Source organism: Lutjanus erythropterus, chromosome 2, assembly GCF_056507025.1.
Source record: "Lutjanus erythropterus isolate fLutEry1 chromosome 2, fLutEry1.hap2, whole genome shotgun sequence".
Classification (NCBI taxonomy): domain Eukaryota; kingdom Metazoa; phylum Chordata; class Actinopteri; order Lutjaniformes; family Lutjanidae; genus Lutjanus; species Lutjanus erythropterus.
In genome coordinates this window covers 2005169-2020238 of record NC_139318.1, presented here as the reverse complement: position 1 = coordinate 2020238, position 15070 = coordinate 2005169, and the positions used below count along the sequence as shown (strand labels likewise).

Here is a 15070-nt window from a genome sequence, read left to right as displayed (position 1 = left end):
ACAGCTGTTTGTGTGGACACACGCCACGAAATCCTGGAACTTTAAGGGATAGGTCACCCAAAAATGAAAGTTCAGTCATTATCTACTGACCCTCATGCCAACTGAGGGTTGTGTTTATTTTCTTATTCTACAAAACACTGCTGAACTAAACGACATTCTTTTAGTCAATTTGGCATGCTGAGGCTTTAGAAGACTTGGATTACACCAGACGAGCAGTATGGAGGCATCTTATGTTATTATTTCTGTTGTTGTTTTACATTTGTAAGATATACGAAAAGTCATTCCCAATTCCATAAATAACATGACTACCTTAAAAATAAAGACAAAAGGTCCTAGACAGAGGATGTTCAGTCTTATAAGGTATTATAAAGTATGCAAACTCCTACCCAAAAACCTTTAAAAATGATTATACCACAACTCTAATTCTTTTCCTTGGTGAAAATGTATTCTTTAAGGATATATTATAGAAATGAAATATATGTAATTTATGAAATGATTTGGTTGGTTTAATGTAACTTGCTGTATTACAGAAAACACTGTTGTCCCAGACAAGAATTCAAAACTTCAAACTAACAATACCTACTGATAAGATAGGTGTAAAAATGTGATATTATAATTTATATATAACTTTGTTTTAGAATCAGTTTTTTATGAAAATGTTGGCCCTTTAAAGTTGTGTCCCAGATTTCTGACAACTCTGTCAGATTTTCACAAAAACCTGATTTAATCAGGCATAAAAAGGGTTAGCTATACCCTAAGGACCCCTGTCTCATTTCCTGGTTTAAAAAAAGGCAGGAATACTGTTCAAACACTGGTAAGCTTTCTATTTTTTGACAAACTGATTAAATAATATTTCTATCAGATGTGTCTCAACCATAACATGTCAACTCTGTAGCCTTTTTAAAATGTGTAATTTTGATAAGAGAACTCTGAGACACTTTAAAAAATAAAATGGCTGCTCACTATGACTACACTGTTAAAAATGAAAAAAATGTAATATTTTTAACTCTGCAAGATGAGTTGACATCTAAATTTAATCAAAAATTTGGCCCGTAATAGCCTAGAATTTGACCATTTAAAATAGGCTCTATTTTTCCAGAAAATTGAAGGATAAAAATCAAATCCAAGAATGTGAAAGGTATTTCTCTAAGCAGTCAGTAACAACTCATAGATGGTAACCTGACTGTCCACGCTCATGGTTCTGTGCTTTTACAGTGAATTTAGAATTTTTCAGGATGCGTGTGAACTGTGATGCAAAGAGATATGTTAAGACCATATTTAGTGCTGTATCTCTCCTTGTTTCTTCATTATTTATACTGTACAGTGCTGTGAATAAAGTTAAATCACCATCAAAGTCAAGTCTTTGCATGCTGAAAGTGCCTGTTTGCACTGTAAACATGAATCTACAGTCAACTCACTGAATTGCTTTGGTACTAAAGAAAAGTCTGAACCTGATCATGATGAGACAGAATTAGAGGTTAAAAGATACACAATTTAACACTTAGCTGTGACTGAGAAAAGGGGGTGACAGGTCAGCGGGAAAACAATGAAGACATAAATAAATATTACAGCCCACATTCAGGTGGCATTTTGTAAAGAAGAGGATTTAGGGCCACGTGGAAAGGACATTTTAATTTAAAATCATTATTCTGAGAATAATTCTAATTCTAATTCTAAAATCAGAGTTATTTCTTCTCAGAATTCTGACTTTAATTTTGGAATTATGACTTATGCCTACCATACACAAGATGATTCTGAAAAGACTTCGTGTGACAATCTGTCAGATGTCTCAGAGTTTTAAGTCATGGACTAAGATATTGCAAAGACTGGCAGTCTTGTAGGGTCACTATTTACAAGAGTACAACTAATATGCCTGTACATTTATTTTCTAATGTGTTGATTCTGAATTTTCACTTTCTTATGATAATGTCTTATTTGGCTTTTTTAAAAATGTTTCCTCTGAAACAAATCAATAATATATCATCAATTAGATCCATAAATCTAAAATATCTAATCATAAAACCACACAACGTTTTTTAACTTTTGAAAATGAAGTCAAACAATGTTATTGCAAATGTGTGTTCTAAAAACAAGAATGCCATCAAAGCATTGGATTTATGAACCCTTGACATGACATTTTTACAGTAGGAACTAATTAATGATTTCTGACAAATAAATAAATTGTAGTCATGCTGGTTGCAGTTTGAGATCAGCAGCCATATCGAAGGAAGGTTTCCATATAGAAATCTACAGCCAAATAATCACAAACTCACTCCAGGAATTACATATTTGAATTTTAGAGAAAATTCTAGAGAGAGAGAAGATCAAACCAACTACTTATGTATTCACAAGATTTGGAGATGGCTTCCAAAGTTGTGAGCTGTAATGCTGGCATTAATTCTCTAAGTGAAATCAGAATTTTGACTTTAATCTAAGAGTTCTGATTTTCAATGCAGAAGTAATTTTATTTTCTTCACGTGGCCCTAATTCTCTTTGGTACATTTGCATCTGTGTAAAGTGCATCTTTTCACATCAAAATAACAAATTTGTCTCATCAACTCAACAATAAGCCCATTTACCTCATAATAAATGCCTCCATTCCTCTGAGAGGTGCGCTGGATGTAAGTTTGTACTCTGCTGGTGGCTGAGAGGACGGCTGGGACAGGATGGACATGACTGACAGGATCGATCTTGACACTATGTCTCTGCAGTTCACAAATGGGTCCCAGAAGCCATTTATTTCACTGTTATTATTCCAACAATTATTACTGCACAGAGGAACAATGACTTTCTCTGCTGGCAGAGGAGTGGAGTGGGGGGGGGGGGCAGTTTAACGGAGGAAAATAATTGTGGTAGCCACGGCAACCAGGATGACCACGAATGATGACCCCACCCTTTCACTGCGGTGCTGCCTCTGAATAAAGCTGAGGTTTATATTTTGGTATATAGGGTGAAGGCTACAGCTGTATAGATATAGTACATTATATGTTATTCATATTTATGTTGCATGTGCTCTTGTATAATACAGCACAACCTTTTCAAGAAAAAATGAGAAACAGTCTTGTTTCAGCAGGATGACATGCATGCATTTCTGACATTATCCAAATGATATGAATGGATTTTATAAACATAACAGTGTTGGAAAATGGTCCCAGCTAATGAGAGAGAATGTAATCCTTCAGCTGATTTGAAAGCATAAAAATTGACAAAACTGGAGACATTAAGTTTTAATTTGACAGTGGTATACCTTTTGTTTTATCCTAAATCTCCATAACCATATCTGTAATGACTGTGGGGCCTGTTTTCTTTGCCTTGGTTTTTCATGTTGTACTCAGTCTTTTGGATTGACACTACTTCTACTGATTTGAGCCATTTACCACATTACATCATCTAGTGAGAATGTGATGATAAAAAACATGGAGACACTAATTTTCATATTTGTCACACATTTACAGAATCATTTATTAAATTTGCATTTTTGTACATTCAATGGCCTCGAGAGTCACTAACCTGACACGCCAGATGGTTTGTTCCACAGAAACATCTGGGAAGTCGTCTTTAGAAACTGTTTGGGAAAGGGCAGGCACTTTGAAAAAAACACTTGTCAGGTTATTGGATGAACCATATGTCTATCACATCTAACACAAGCTAACTTCAACCACTCAGATCAACATTTCCATGGACACTTCTCATTGTCATCACACCTAAAACCACACCCGTAGCTGCCAGTAGTCCCTCCTAGGACACTGATTGTCTGTGGAGAACTGGAAGCCTGTTAAGATGGATTCTCACATTTTGATATGATGGAGGGACTTGTTCAACTGTCAGACATTTTGAAATGTCCCTTAACATCAAAGTAGCTATGTTTTAGATCTCTTTGGTTATATTATGCAATTGCAACACAGCATCACTCCAAAGCATATAATGTACCTGCTGGTCCACCTTGACTTATTTTGCCTCATCTAGGTATGAAAAGTACACACTTTCTCCACAGTCAACATGGCAAGGTTGCTGAGAAACATCTGAAGTGAGGGTCACTATGTGGTTAGTTTTAGGCAACAGAGCTACTTGGTTATGTCAAGGAGGCATGATGGTAGTCCAAATGACTTCTTCCTTAAAACAATCAGTGATGACTGGTCTTCTGTCTGAGAGTCCTGTGTTTTACCATCCACCCCAACCTGCCTCTCTACACAGATATTCTTAATTAATATCACATGTATGTTTTGCTCCTGTCATTATCACCTCATGCTGGTACCACACCTTATATACCTGCACATGCTTTTCATGCCTACTGTGACACTGAAACAGTATCTACAAGTAGATTGGCAGGTCTAATACACACTTTGGCATGACACTGGCCATTGCAAGGAATTTTGCTTAAATCAGGAGGATTTAACAAAATGCAATTAACAGTATTGCTCCATCAAAGCACCTTGATCAGGTTTGTAATTCAATGTGGATGTCCCTGAGATAAAATTACATATATCATGATAGATTTCATCAACAACACACACCATACAGCTCCAGAAAATAAGTACTACTAATGACAGACCTTCAGTTGACTGAAGCACTAGCTTAACGCTAACACTGCATGTTAGCTATCTAACCCTAGCATCAACCTCAATGCCTGAGCCCATCTGAGACCATGTAGTGCCCCCAAAACACGTCCTTTTGTCTGGTCACAGCTTCTAAAATTTGACTATTAAATTTTATTATTTACCAAATGATTAATTAATTAATCAATGAAATGATTGGCAGACAAATTGATAACAACTTAGCAATAGTACCCAGATTCCCTCTGACTGCTGATGTTTTGAAATGTAACACTGTTAAATCAGTCTGGTACACATGCTAAAATCTCCAACCTGCCAGTGTTTCATTGTTAGAATGCATATGAAATACTGCATCAAAATTTTAAAAGGATGCGGGTTACATGGATTTATGAGAACTGTGAAAAACAAGTGCGTTGTCTTTCCCAGATAATAAAGCTGTGGTTTGGTCTCCAAACTGCAAAGTTCAAAGTCTTGTTTTATCACTGAGCTGCCAGAACGAGTGGCAAGAGGAAACACGATGGTATTGTGTTACCAGCCATCTGCAGTGCTGCTTAAAACACTTAGCCTGCAACCCAAAACGCCTGTGTGTGTGTGTGTGTGTGTGTGTGTGTGTGTGTGTGTGTGTGTGTGTGTGTGTGTGTGTGTGTGTGCACGTGTGTGCGTGCATCCCTGCCTTTATTCTGCGGTCTCTTCCGAGTAGAACATGTAATGCATCATCTTCACCCACCTACCATACAGCTCAAAACAAGGTGGGATCAAAGCCCAACACATATCATAATGGACAAACTGTGTCTCACTTCCAACAGGGATATCAGATTCGATGTGTGACTCAGGCAGCGTTACCAAAGAGGATGTAAGAAAACCCCATCTAGATGAGACGACATGCTCTCCCTGCTGATTTCCACCTCCTAAAAGTTGAAACAAAGTGAGGAGGAGTGTGAAAAGGGGGCTTGTGGCAAGGACAGGGGAATGTGTGACTGAGAAGAGCGAGGCGAAATGTGTGTGTTCCTGAAGCGCGCGAGTGTGTGCACTAATTTTGGCTAATAGGCCTGGGAATGATGTTGCTGGCTAAAGCAGGGCTCCCTGCTTTAATGGTAATTAGATTTAGCTTTTGGTCGGCTCGCCCGGCGCCTGTCAACATCATGTCACAGCAGTGGTCTTTGGAGTGACACTGCCTCAGAGGCTTTTTACACTGGCCAGAGCCCAAAACAGGGCCGCAGGCATGAGGGCACAGCACAACAAGACACACAACTACAAAGAGGGTGAGGGGAAGGACAAAACTAACAGGCAAGAGATGTTAGTCGAGGATAAAGAGAACAAAATAGTCTGAATACTGATAATAGGCAACAGTATTTTTTAAGTTTTGGTGCAGAAATGAAAACTAGTATTGGGTACAAGCAGACATACACTGGGTGAAGTTTTGTCCAGTCTCCATGGAGAACTCATGTTTGATTTGATGTTTGATTTCACACTGGATTTGAGTCAAATCAATGTGATGTTATTTGTCACTGATTGGTTTTCCAATCTTTACACACTCATCAATCTCTTATCAATCAAATCTAATCTAACAATAAAGAAAGGTATCTCTGTTTGTATGTCCTTTGCATATCTTAAGAGCCTTTCCTCTGGATCCACTCTGCTTGCTGAGTGTATCACTGAGGAAGGAGTGCAGAAACGGCCAAATGGTAGTGTTATAACAACAAATTTTACTTTTTAGGATGTAACTTTTGAATCAGTCTCAGAAATGAAATTCTACCAATATCAGCCACGCTCATTTGCATCTTGAATGATTTTCTACCATTTTGAAACTTCAAAATCTGTTTTTTCACTACTCCTACTTTTGAGTAACCTGACATGCCACATGGTTTGTTCCACAGAACCATCTGGCAAGTGGTCCTTGGACACTGTTTGGAAAAGGGCAGGTACTTTCAAAAAACACTTGGCAGGTGATTGGATGAACTATCGGTCTATCACGTCTAATACAGGCTAGGTTCAACCAATCTGATCAAACTCTTGCTAAAGCCAGTCGGGAGAAGAACAAAAACATCGTTTCCACTGAAAAAAGCCTTCAGGTCTGTGTTTGGTCTTCTTTCAATGATGAAATTCTAATATAACTGATGCTATCACAGTATGTACGCTAACCTCTTCAGGAGCCGCCATTGTTTGTTCAAGTCATTTCCATGGGCACTTCTCACTGTCGTCACACCTAAAACCACGCGCATAGCTGCCAGTAGTCCCTCCTAGGACGCTGATTGATTTTTGGTGTGGATACACACGGATAAGTTGTGAAATGGACTCTCCCGTGATCTTGTGTATGATATATATGTGCAAGGCTATTAGAGACACAAAAAAGTTTAATTGACAATGTTTTGATCACACTTGGATCTCCAAGCATGTATGATGTTGTTAATTGAACTTTTTGTGGTATGGGGTGTGTGTGTGTCGGTGTTACCTTTTTCTTCTCAGAACATCTCTAGACCAAGACAGAAAAGTTTACTTTTTCAGAATGTGGTACTTTGGCGATTAGGTGGCACTGTAACAGCAGGCACACATGTCAAACTGCCACGGCTCAAACAGGCACTGCACTAGTTCTTTTTTAATTTTAAAGATCTTATTTCCCTTCCAGATCACTGCACTCTATACAGTGACGAGGAGTCTGCCAAACAGTACTTTAGGGCACCATCCATATCTAGAGAGAATACAGTCACTTGGACAACCCTAATTCTGTGGGTCACAGTGCATCCTCACAGGTGGACATTTGAGGACCATACTTATGTTGGGTCTGGGTGTCAGACAGTGTGTAATGGTGCACAAAAAGTTTAACCGACAATGTTTTGATCACTCTTAGATCCCCAAGTGTGTAAGACGTCAATTAAACTTTTTGTAGCAGAGAGTAAGTGCGCAGGCAGTCCCATTATCTTTTCCAGAGAACATCTCTGGACGAGGACAGAAAAGTTTAGTTTTTTTAAATTTGTTACCATTTGGCCATTCAGTGGTGCTGTAGCTGTGGGAACACACACAGAATGGCCATGGCCTGTACTGGCACTGCACTAGTTCTTCCAGAATTTTCAAGTTTATGTACTGTGGGAAACAGTTCAGTCACATTAAAGACAAATCCAAACAGAAGATGGATGGGCAGAGGCAGCACTTCTGGAAACCATCCATTTCTGGAGAAAATACAGTCCCTTGGACAACCCCATCTCTGTGGGTCATGGTGCATCATAAGTTTGAAGATAACAGTCTTCCAGTGAGATACTATAATATGTCAAAGCAGCATTAGTCAAACAATCTACAAACAATCTTTTGCTGGATCTCATATAATTAAAGTAAATTAGTATAAACACCAAAATACTGCTGAGTCAAGCAGCTGCCATCCTACAACTGTGGTATGTGGCGTTAGTAATTCATAAAGTATGCGTTCTGTAATGAGCCTTATGTTGATTAAGGCCATCATTTCTGATTTTTGGGACTTCCTACAGGGTTTTTCATCCATCCATCCGTCCATCCATCCACCCATCCAGCCATCCATCCATCTGCTTGCTCCTATTGAGAGGTGTTTCTAAGACACTGGTTAGTTAGTAAACCACAGTACAGTGAATTGGATTACAGACTGATTAGGTTCCTGATTAAATGAACATTCTGACACTGATGAGTCAATGAGCTGCAGATTCAAAGCAACACATGATAATGATGTCAGTTTGCACCACAGCTGTTTTATTATAAACTGTTACCTTACACACCCATCTTTCTCTCATATATGAGACATACGGCAATCAAAACAACTTTTTTAAGGTTACTGTAAGGTGATGGTATGGTTAAAATGAATCAATGTTAATTGGTTGACATGACATGAACCATAGTTCCCAGAAAGGTAAATACTTCAGCTAACACAGACAAGCTCTGGTTGGGTGTTGTAGTGGAAAAGTAAAGTAGCACTGGTTTTCTGATCACCAGTTACTAAATAAATATATTTTTTTACCTGTAAAGCATCGGTGCATATTCATATCTACTTGTCTTCTAGTATCACAGCAAATCTACATGCTAACAGGTTGTTATGAGCACACACTCTTTCTCTCATTGTCTCTCATTGAAATGATGAGTACGTATCCAGAAAGCTGAAAACAAAAACACATGAATGGTAATACCGCGTTGTGGAAGCAAACCCAAATGGCTCCAGCAGACAATTACTCATCCAAACACTGTTCATTAGCATTTGGCAGAGGAGAGGGGGGTCTGAACTGATTCTGCTGACATTATTACAGGCCCTGAACATGCAACAAAACAGGCTCAGCGCTGGTTTTGCTGTTCATGTCAGTGTTGTATTCGCTGTGTAATTCTTCTGCATTGTTGTGTGATTGGTTTTGAGAATATCTGTTTTTTCCCTGAATTTTTTGGCAAACTGGAACCGGGGCTGGATTATTAATCAGGCAAAGCAAAGACCTGCCTCAGGGCTCCAGACCCTGTCTCTTGAATGCTCTAGGTTCAGTGCTTGTCAGATGATTTATAGTTAATTAATGTTTTGAGTATGCAACACTTGAATACAATATCAACTGTGGAAGGACCCTAAGTCAACACCTTTGAAGGAGTTCTCCACCAACTCCGCCTACATGATCTGGCAATGAGTGTAAGACAAATACAGAAAGAAGAAATTAAATTAAGGCTCAAACTGTTTATCAAATGATCAGTCAGTCCATGGTTCATATACAGTATGTCATTTATCGATCTGGTTCCATGTTTAATTTTTATTTTGCTCTGGTTCTTATAATTAAAGGAGTAAAATGTAGACACTGTGCATGCAAAATTGCGTACAGCAGCCCAAATAGTAAGTTGGAGCCATAGATTGTATATTAAATAGGTTGTAATCCTGTTTAATATACGATCTACGGTTGAAGTGAGTTGTCTCCCCTAACAACCTCCTCTGCAGACACGGCCGAGACAGGCAGGCTGGAGGAGCTCTGCAGGAGCGCAAGAAATTGACAAGTGACGACTTGTCCTCCCTGTAAGTTGATCAGCTGTTAATAACTGTCAGCTGTCTGTCAATGTGAAGTTCAGCCTGTTATCCTGAAAAACAAAAGCCCACTGCTCTGAAATAACACACTCTGGAGTTGGAGTTCAGTGTCTGCCTGTCTCACTGTCTGCCAAACTCCATTCATATTTGCTCAATTTAACAGTTATGAATATCTACACCTTCTACGAGATTAGTAATGACTTCTTACGAATCATAAATAGACTCTTGCTCATTCTGCAAAGATCTGGCATTGCGAATATTTAAACTTAATATGTGTCCTTGATCCTTAATGACATATTGTAGCCATTTTATGATTTATTACAGTAAATGTATTACAGATTTATGTAAATAAATATAGAATACCTTCAGGTCTTTGAACTGCTGGTGGAAGCTAATGCTGACATCTCTTCATCCTCTGGTATCATATCATTGGCATTTATCATTGTTTTAATGAACTGCTTCTAATGGATCAAGTGTTAATTGCAGCTCTGAATGCAAACAGAACTGAGAGATGATGTATTGTGTGTTCAAGAGCCAAGTGTTGACCAACAGACTCCAGATGAAAGTAATATCTGTAGGAAAAAAGAATTCATCTTTGGAAAGGGTACAGATTACAACATGCACTGAATTAGCAGCAGGGCTGTGTTCTGGCCTCTGCTACACACACACTGAATTACTTTGCTGTCCTATTCTCTCCCTCTCTCTTTCAGTCTGGTACCTAGAAAGTACCTCCAGAGCGTCAGGCTTGGCTGGTTTCCATTCGATTTCCCCTGCGGGTCATCCATCGGCCTGGGGACGTGGTGAGCCGGAGCGCCCAGCCCCGAGGTGATTAACGGAAGAAAGATGGCTGCAGTTCGCAGCGTAAATCCAAAGGCGTTTCAGGTGGAACACGGGTGCTTGTCTAGCAGTGAGGAATGGGGCACGGCTTCCACCAATCCAGCACTGAAAACCTCTCTCCCTCTCTGTCCTTACTGCAGTTCCAGCAAATGTCTCGAAACAGAGAAAAGTCGCAGCCAAACGGGGAGGGCGAGATGGAGAGGGGAAGTTATAAAAAGGATGTTTTTTTTAAGGTCACAAAATAGAAGCTAATGCACAATAGAAAGCTACGCACAGAGAAACGACAGAGAAAAGAGTGACAGAGGCTGAGGGAGCTAGAGTGGAAACCTGTGCACCCTAGGGTGATATTAGTGAACCCCATCTGTTGAACATCTGGCGCGAGGAGCCAAACGCCGAGCGGCCTGCTCAGGAAATCTTAAATTTAGCAGCCGTGCTCTCACAGAGGGCACGACAAGCCTCAGTCCTGCTGAAACTGATGGAGACGACAGCCAGATAAACTCTCCATCCATCAGCAGTCCAATGTGTTCTTCTGACCAATAAAATGAGATTATCTCTAGATCTGCAATTAATGGTGAGGTAATTATCTACTGATTATTTTAAATCAATCAATCAATCAATCAATCAATCAATCAATCATTTAACCCTTACAGGGTCAAAAATACTAACAAATGCCCCAGTTCAGGCTAGAGCCCAAAGTGGTTTCTCAAAGGTTAGCCTGAAAAACAGTCAAAAAAAGCATATATACATTAAATACATTCAATATGACTAAAACTCTTGGCAAACTGTTTACTTGGCTATTAGCGGTAGCCCTAGGACCTACAGTCTCATAGTTTGAAGCATAGGACTGCTGACCAAGCTGCCATATTTGACAAATTGGGAGTGAGAACAAGTTGTCCTCCAACCAGTTGTGAAACATGTATCTCACAATCTCAATTTCTGAAACTCTTGAGAGAGTCAACATTGCTGCCCGCCACACTGAACTGTATACTGCTCTGTTGAAACCCCCATTGCTCAATTCATTCCTATGTGTAGTTCACAGTTCAGCTGGACTAGTGTCTCACCGCTCAGACAGAACTGGACTGTTGCCTTAGATGATTTATCTGCAAGAATCAATCACAGTCAGATTGAAGGTTTAATTGTCTTGCACAAACCAGTTAATTTGACTCAACAGTATAACAAGTCCTCTCAGCAGATTGTTCAGTCGCAGCAGTCACTGACAATTTGTCAAATTACTTCGTTCCAGTAAACCACATTATACGATCAAATTGCCCAAAGCAATATTTTTGGTCAATTATTATAGTGTGAACTCTGAGATTGATTTATAATCCACAAATTGCTGGATTACCTGTCAGGGTCGACTGTTCCTGTCCATATGTATCTGAGGGGAGGGCAGCTGGAAGTGATTACAAGGAGTGAGAGGTCCTTGACAACTGGAGTGTGACTTCGTTACAGGAAAAGTCAAAGTTGCTATTAGAGGTCCAAGCCCGTTCATTAGCACAACCATGGCATGTCCACGCAACTGACAGGGTTCACGCCTCAGCTGTCCGCTCCTTCTCACCACGCCACAATCTCAACTTTTCTCTCACTTCTTTTTGCAACAGGTTGCATGTTCAATCCATTGTCGAGCAATCATTTTTTTTAATTCTGCAGAGTAGTAGTGTGGCTAGAAATAGGAGTCCTGGACTTCCACCATGAGGGATCCCTGTGTGAAATCTTATGAATCAGGTGGAAAGAGAAATATAGTGTTCTTGAGGAAGCAATATGCACAGACCATGTAATACGAATGCCTGACACACACCTCCCAGGACCTCCAATCTAAAGTAAAATCTAGCCAACGAGCACCTGGAGGTCAGAAAAAAGTTTCCACGACAACATCAAGATCAACCTCAAAAAACTCAACCAACCCCTCAAATTAGGAGGTCAAGCTTCAGCAAAGAAAGAAGAGAGTCCCCTCCAAAAAGCCTCTCCCACATTCCAATTCCAGAACCTCAATTTGTGCCAGCAGTGAGTTAAAGATATCAATTATTCCCTAATATATTTCAACATCTACGAGATGCATTGGCATAAAACTTTGAAAGGACACTCATGAGTCCCAGGTAATGTATCCTAATGACTTACTATACTCCTCTGACTTCATTTTTGTCTCAGAGAGGGTCTTGACAACTGTTACAGTAAAATACCCAATGAGATTTATTGATAAGGTGCACCAAACGGGTAAAGGCAAATCATAAAAAAGCTACAAAATAACATCACTTTACTGTAATGCAGTCATTAAAACCAGGAAAAGACAACACTTTAATACCATATCATGATATAACTATATCAAAAATCTATCATTATATCTAGTCTCATATTGCGATATGATATAATATCAACATATTGCACAGCCCTAGAATTTCAGCAATTGGGTGCTATCACAAATTTTAAAAGTACATCATTAAGCTATTTTAGGCAAGGATGGTCATAGTTAGTACAAACCCAGCAACACACTATTTTCTACTCGTGTTTTTTTTTTTTTTTTTTTTTTTTTACACATTTGGGCACTTTTTACTTAATGAAACAACAGTGGCTAATTAATTGCACACAGCTTGACCTAATGAGATACATAAAGCTTATGGACTGAAAAATAAAGCTTGATTTGAAAATGACATGCTTGGCAGGCATGCCTGTCAGTGATTCACCTGGTTTCATGCTAATTTGTGGCCAAACAAGAATAAGTCATTTAAAGGCGGAAATGAACCGAGTTACAGGGTTGTAGGATCCAACAGCCTTATCTCACATGGGGTCAGTGGGAGAATTGGCTCAGAGACTGAGAGACAGACACAAAACATGGAGTCAAATGAGACAGCTCGAAGAGGACACAGTAGCAAAGAGCAAAGGAGCTTAAAGCACAACAGAGATGTGAGATAGAGAGAGGGAGAGGTCACCAGAGATTAAGAAAGAGGAGAGGGCATTGCTGTTAAAACCACCTCCCCCTGGAACTAAGACAAATTGGGCTATGCTCGCTGTGCCCCCCCCCCCCCCCCAAGTCCCTATCTCTCTCCAAGGAGGAAGCCAGCATCTCCCAAGCATTAAAGTGGAAAAACCAACGCCACTGCAAGAATTTAATGAGGAGGGCTCTGCACTGTTCTCCACTCAGTGTGTGACACAACACTCCTTGGCATGTAGTGATTTTCTCTCTTTCTCTCTTCTTTATTCACTGCCTTTATTTCCACTGCCTACACTGGAGGAATAGAGTGGATATCCAGGCTGGAAACTAGCACAGTTCCACTTAGTCCCCACCGTTATGATGCAAGAAAACCATACTTACCCTCAGCACGGGTATTACACACTTGATCAACCCTCCAATCATGTAAAACACCATAAAGTCAGAGTCCACTGAACACAAGGACAAGAATATTTACTTTTTTTGTTTTCCTAAGGCAGAGTTGGATAAAAGGACAGATAATGGATGGATGTGCCCTACACTGACACAGAACTTGGTTTGAAACTACTGGTTATAAGCCCTCTCCATTAAATCTGCCATTTTTTGGTGAAGATGCCCATCAACCATGTAGCTCTCCACTGTAGTATGACACAAACTGTATCACTGTGCTAGCTAGCTCATTGGTGCTAATGTTACAGCTTGGCTGAGGAGGATGTTGCCAGTTTTTACATCCTGCACTGTCACAAGCATGAGCCTCTCATCCATGATGGATAGATGCACAGTTCTCTCTGCACAATGACTGGGTCATGATCTCTGGAAAGAGGCATTGCTGTTGAGGTTTTTCAATGTTTGTCTCTTTTTTTGGCACTTTGAGCACCACAAGCCATGTGCCATCTAGTTCAACTATACTGGAGAAAAGTCAGACTTTGATAAAATTCACACCAAAATTGTCTAGATGGATAAATAGCACCTTGAGGGGATTGTCATACTGGCAGCACTGTTTTTTGTGTTGTTGTTGACTGTATCTGATACATATTGATATTGCTGTATATTCTATATCATATTATGTTTAAAAGCTCTTGGTGGCTTCACTCTGGTACATACATACATCCATCTCCCTGGGCTAAAGCCCCAGCACTGACTTTAAACAGATCACAATTGAGTGGCTCCATGGAGCTTCATGGAGCCACGCACAACACAAGAAATGAAAAACGGAGCTGAAAAGAAGGTTTGTGCTCCATTTGTAAATATTTGATCAAGGTACAAATCACGCGCAGCCATGAGATTGGAATGCAGGCATTGAGTTTTATTTGGGAGCTGCTTATGTGAGATTGGCAGGATGGTGGAGTGGGGTGCAAAAAATTAATTTAAGGAGTGGGAGGCAGGAGAGCTTGCAGTGGAGGGGAAGGGCAGTCTGTGGAGAGACGGGGGGAAGAGGGTGATTGATGAACATTCCCAACACTGGTCTGATTGAGTGGTAAAACAAGCCGTATGAATTAATGCCTGGTGATAATCCAGAGTAAGCACACTGAGGGCCACAGCTGAGCTATGTAAGCACAAACACATTCTGCTTCTCCTACCTTTACACACAAACACCTAACTTTGCACATAACCTCAGGTAAAAATCATTTACAAAATATATAGATTTTGGTTATGAGGATAGTTTATGCAGTAATTCCAGGGTTACCCAGGTTATGAAAACATTTTTACTAGAGGTAATACTAAGACAGATGTTTAAATTACCCA

General features: G+C 39.8%; 1 protein-coding gene across 2 annotated transcripts in view; it reads right to left on the bottom strand.

Annotated features, from left to right (window-relative positions):
* Positions 1–15070, bottom strand: part of LOC146331006 (receptor-type tyrosine-protein phosphatase gamma-like) — a 660966-nt gene that overhangs the window by 631753 nt on the left and 14143 nt on the right. The window lies entirely within an intron of this gene.